The sequence below is a fragment of the Pinus tabuliformis genome, chromosome 5_2, assembly GCF_031772625.1.
Source record: "Pinus tabuliformis cultivar Carrire ecotype Pingquan chromosome 5_2, CPIR1, whole genome shotgun sequence".
Classification (NCBI taxonomy): Eukaryota; Viridiplantae; Streptophyta; class Pinopsida; order Pinales; family Pinaceae; genus Pinus; species Pinus tabuliformis.
In genome coordinates, this window is record NC_142306.1 from 25,031,134 (window position 1) to 25,036,869 (window position 5,736).

General features: G+C 42.7%; 1 pseudogene; it reads left to right on the forward strand.

Annotated features, from left to right (window-relative positions):
- Positions 1 to 346: 346 nt before the first annotated feature.
- LOC149157454 (18S ribosomal RNA) lies at positions 347 to 2,139 on the forward strand (annotated as a pseudogene).
- The last annotated feature ends 3,597 nt before the right edge of the window (positions 2,140 to 5,736 follow it).

Sequence of the window (5,736 nt, forward strand, 5' to 3'; positions counted from 1 at the left end):
TTTAGCCTTTAACTTTTTCCCCACAGTTTTCCCGACTCTCATGCGACTGAGCGCTCAGGGTCTCTCCTTCTCGAGGGGATTTTCCCAGCAATGAGTTATAAGTGCTAATTTCCCATCAAAAACTGCCTCCTTTTCCTAATCGGGGCTTCCCATGGGTTAGTTTTGCCTCCTGCATAGTCTCCATTGGCCTCAGTCAGTGTGCTTTGACCAAGGTCCTCGTCGTTTCACGCTGGCTGCTAACTGCCACTGTTTAGAGGTGTTTCTGATCGCTGCTCTTAATTCTTTGAAGTCTGTCCTAACCAAATATAGTCATGGTTCTCTGATAACTCTTCATGGATCCAATTTATACTAGTTGATCATGGCAATAGTCATGTGCTTGTCTCAAAGATTAAGCCATGCATGTCTAAGTATGAACTAATTTAGACTGTGAAATTGCGGATGGCTCATTAAATTAGTTATAGTTATTTTGATGGTACCATACTACTTGGAGAACCATAATATTCTAGAGCTAATAAGTGCACCAAGTCCTGACTCTTTGGAAGGGATGCATTTTTTAGATAAATGGTCGGCGCGATCTTACCAGCTTCTCCAGTGAATCATGATAACTTGATGGATCACACAACCCTTGTGTTAGCGATGCTTCATTCAAATCTCTACCCTATCAACTTTCGATGGTATCATAGAGGCCTGCCATGGTGGTGACAGGTGATGGAGAATTAGGTTTCTATTCTAGAGAGGGAGCCTAAGAAACAGCTACCACATCCAAGGAAGGCAATAGGCACGCAAATTACCCAATCCTAACATGGGGAGTTAGTGACAATAAATAACAATATTGGGCTCATCGAGGCTAGTAATTGGAATGAGTACAATATAAATCCCTTAACTAGGATCCGTTGGAGGGCATGTATGGTGCCAAGAGGAGTGGTAATTCCATCTCTAATAGTGTATATTTAAGTTGTTGCAGTTAAAAATCTTGTAGATGGATCTTGGGTCATAAAGGATAAACCCCTACTCAGTGTGCACCTACCTTTCTGTCCCTTTTGTAGATGGCATGCTCTTGGCCTTAATTGGCTGGGTCATGGCTCCAGAGCTTATACTTTGATAAAATTACAGTGATCAAAGAAAGCTTATGCTTTGAATACATTAGCATGGAATAACATGATAGGAGTCTGGTCCTATTGTGTTTTCCACCATAATAATGATTAATAGGGAATATTGGGGGCATTCATATTTCATTATCAGAGGTGAAATTCTTAGATTTATGAAAGATGGACCACTGCGAAAGAATTTTCCAAGGATGTTTTCATTAATCAAGAATGAAATTTGGGGGCTCGAAGATGATCAGATACCATCCTTATCTCAACCATAAAGGATGTCGACCAGGGACCAATGGATTTTTCTCTAAGGACTTCGCCAAGACCTTCTAAGAAATCAGAGTGTTTGGGTTCCGGGTGGAGTATGGTTGCAAGGCTGAAACTTAAAGGAATTTACAGAAGGGCACCACGAGGAGTGGAGCCTGTGGCTTAATTTGACTCAAAACGGGGAAACTTAGTAGGTCCAGACATAGTAAGTATTGACAAATTCAGAGCTCTTTCTTGATTCTATGGGTGGTGGTGCATGGTCATTCTTAGTTGGTGGAGTGATTTGTCTGGCTAATTCCAATAGCAGATGAGACCTCATCCTTCTAACTATCTATGCAGAGGTTCCCCTTTGCTGCCATCTTCTCAGAGGGACTATGGTCATTTAGGCCATGGAAGTTTGAGGCAATAAAACGTTTGTGATTCCCTTAGATGTTATGGGCTAGATAGGTGCTACACTAATGCAACCAACAAGTTTTTCTTCCTAGTTCGAGAGGATCGGGAAATATTCTCAAATTTCATCATGACGGGGATAAACCATTGCAATTATTTGTCCTCGATGAAGAATTCCCGTATCATCAACTCGTGCTGACTATGTCCCTGCCCTTTGTACACCGCCCGTCGCTCCTACCGATTGAATGATCCAATGAAGTGTTTGTATTGCATCGACGATGGTGGTTTGCCACCATTGACATCATGAGAAGTTCATTGAACCTTACCATTTAGAGGAAGGAGAAGTTGTAACAAGGTTACTGTAGGTGAACCTACGGTAGGATCATTGATAGCAGAGGTTTTCTTTTTTGGTTCGGGTTGGGTGGGTTTCAATCGCAATGTGGGCCTGTGTGGTGTGTCTCTAGGGGAGCAGGTTTGGTGTTTGGTGAGAACATTGTTGGTTTCCTGTTTGGAGGTAACACTTGTTTTTCATGTGTGCTTGCAATCCATGCTTTTTCTTATCCTATCCATCCTTTTTTTCTCTTCCCCCCAATGTGTTTCTATAGGGGGTTCAGAAGCTTGTTTCTTGGGATCCCTCTCCAACGATCTATTCAGCAAGCCATGGTTGCTGCAATTGAGGTGCTTGGGAAATATGATGGATAAATTTAAAATCATTCGTAGTGGCAGTGCTCTGTCTTTCATTTGTTGGAAGGCATGGGCCAAGGGTGTGGGCCTCCATAGTTGTTTCTGTAGAAAAGCGGCAGTGGTTTATGTTCTGCTTGGGTGAGTTTTTTGTTGGTGGTTAGGTTAAGGGAGTGGTTGTGCGTGCGCCTAGTACCTCAAACCTTCCATGAGGGAAAATTGTTTGGGTGGGGTCAATATGGGATGTATGAAGAGTGGTTCATCCATTAGGTTGGCCACCCTAGTCCTCTCGACCATTCCTGGATATGCCCTCACGGAAGGGTTGGGTGTCCAGGTAATGAAAAACCCCTCCCTCGGTCTGAGTTCCATCGAGATCACAATTTTACCTGCCAATGGGGATGAGGTGGCATTCTTATCTTATGCCTTTGATGTCAAGGGAATTCCTTGTCCTCTCATGAGTCACTCCACTTCTAAGGAAAGAAGTAGCGGTTTGTGTCTTTATTTCTCCCTTTGGATTGTGGGTTTTTTGCATGACTTGGTAATTTCTTTGTTTCATGCTATGCACTTTGCAGACATCCCTATATTTAGTGGCCTTGCAACATCAATGTATTTGTGGCCCATGGATTTCTCCAACATTAAGTGTCAGCCCATGACAACTCCTCTTTGGAGTTTTATTCTTGATCCCCCTTGACTTTCTCACTGGAAAGGTTGTTTGGTGTTTTGTACACTGAGGGGTGCTATAACGGGGTGGGTTTTCTATTAGTGTATATTTCATTTAAAGCCTTGTGTTGGGTTGGGAAGTTGTTTACCTCTCAGTAATGTTCTCCAAACACTGGTCTCATCATGGCCCTCATATTTTCTAGTGGTCAATTTTAGGTTGTGTTTTATTTTCTTGGTTGTTTGATTGATGTTTGTTATGTTGCAAGCTAGAAAGGGTGTAGTGCCGTAATGTATGTGGGTGGGTGTGAACAGGTGGGATGATTTGATTAGGTGCCTTGTTTTCTTTATTTTTTGTTAGGCAGCATCTCCTCAGTGTGCTATTGAGCCTCTCTCTTTTCTTGGGATTTTTTTTCTTTGGTGTTATTTTCATCCCTTCTTCCTTTTTGCCCCTAGCTTTACGTAGAAAAGGTGGGATTTTTGTGGATTGGTGTTCAGGAAGGAAAAAAAGTAGTGCGAGTTCCTGGGGTGGCCACCCTAGTCCTTCTTGATCACCGTCCCCTATAGTTCCCCCGTGTTCGCTGAGGCATGGGGTTTGGGAAGCTTGTTATCTGTTTGAGCCTCCCCTTGTGAGCCGGTAGCAACATTTGATATCTCTTTCTTTCATGTTGTTTTCTTCCCCTCTTCCTTTTGGCCCCTAGCTTTACAATGAAAAGGTGGGATTGTTGTGGATTGGTGTTCAGGAAGGATGAAAAGTAGTGTGAGTTTCCTGGGGCATGCACCCTAGTCCTTCTCGATCATCATCCCCTATGGTTCCCCCTTTTTTGGGAAGGCACGGGGTTGGGGAAGTTTTTTCTCTGTTTGAGCCTCCCCTTGTGAGTTGGTAGTGACATTTGATATCTCTTTATTTCATCTTGTCTTTTTCCCTTCTTCCTTTTAGCCCATAGCTTTACAAAGAAAAGGTGAGATTATTGTGGATTGGTGCTCAAGAAGGAAGAAACATAGTGAGATCTCCCAGGGTGGCCACCCCAATCCTTCTCAATTCTTTTCCTCTGAACATCCCCCCTTTTTGCGAAGGCATGGGGTTGGGGAAGCCTTTTTTCTATTTGAGCCTCCCCTTGTGAGCTAGTAGCCACATTTGATATCTCATTCTTTCATGTTGTTTTATTACCTTCTTCCCTTTGGCCCCTAGATTTACGGAAAAAAGGTGGGATTGTTGTGGATTGGTATTTAGGACGGATGAAACATAGTGAAAGATCTCGGGGTGGCCACCGTAATCCTTCTCCATCATCGTCCCCTTCAATTTCCCCTTTTTTGTGAAGGAATATGGTTTGGAAGGCTTGTGCTTTGTTTGAGCTTCCCCATGAGACGATACCCACGTTTGATCTTTATTTTGTTCACCTTGTTTTCTTCCCTTCTTCCTTTCGGTCCCTAGCTTTATGAAGAAAAGGCGGAACTATTGTGCACTGGTGTTAGGGAAGGATTAAAAGTAGTGTGAGCTCCTGGGGTGGTGTTACAGGGAAAAGTGTCTATGCAGAACTGTTAATCCCACTAAGGCTGGTAGCTACCTTAGAAACAAACAATGTAAAACTACTTTGGTTTTCCTTTATGAAAGATAGATGAGAGAAGAATAAAAGAGACCAACCTCTGTCTTGCGCTTGGTTACTTGCTCGATTCCTCTCTCTTCCGATAGTCCTTTGCTACTTGCTTTCTCATATACCCAGCTTCACAGAGTACCTGTAGAACCAAAGCAGCATAACACTATACAAGAACATGGATCTATTATCATAAACAATTTAGGATCAGATGTAAATTGACCATAGAAATGCATGAAACATAAATGACACAAGAGTATGGAGGAAAACTTGAATAGCTTTAATGATAATCAAGAAAGAGCCAAGAGAGTTACAACTAGTTGTTCTGACCCAACATCATCCTCTCAGCATGTAAGCCCTTCTTCACCTCATGAAAAGCTTAAATCACCCAACACTATGATGTTGCCTCAAGAAACCAACCGCAATTCCTTACAAGATGCAAAATTCCAGCCTCTGGATCTCTGGGATGAGGGATCCATATATAGATGTCTACAAGGGAGATGAGTCAGCTTGTAATTTGATTAGTGTCTTCCCTCTGATAGTTCTTGCTTCCACTTCGAGATTGATGATCTCTTACTCATCCCTGGTCGAATTTAGAGAGGCAAGTGTCACAGGAGAAGTTTCTGGAAGATTCCATGCTTCTCCACCTCGCGGATTGACACTGCCATTTATCTCTTCTCGCCCATCGCACCCCATAGAAGGGCTTTTTGAAATGAAACGCACCCACTGTGTGTACTTAGGTGAGATGCAACACACTTTGCCTATGGAGCATGTGAAATGATCCAGTTTTGACCAGTTCTGAGTAGTTTTTTCATGGAGAACTTCTGGGAGAAGCTATAATCAGTTGACCTTGTTCATTTAGGGGTTGGAACAACACTTTTAGGGACTTAGGAGCCCTTGGTTTATGAACATTTTATGCTTGGGGTTTTAGTGCCCAAAAATGTCTATAACAGTTGCCCCCTAAAGCATGCGGTCGTTAATCTTTTTGATGTCGGGTGAAATGCTTTATCATGAGGATCCGAAGTTCTTTCAATCTGGAAGGAGACTTGTAA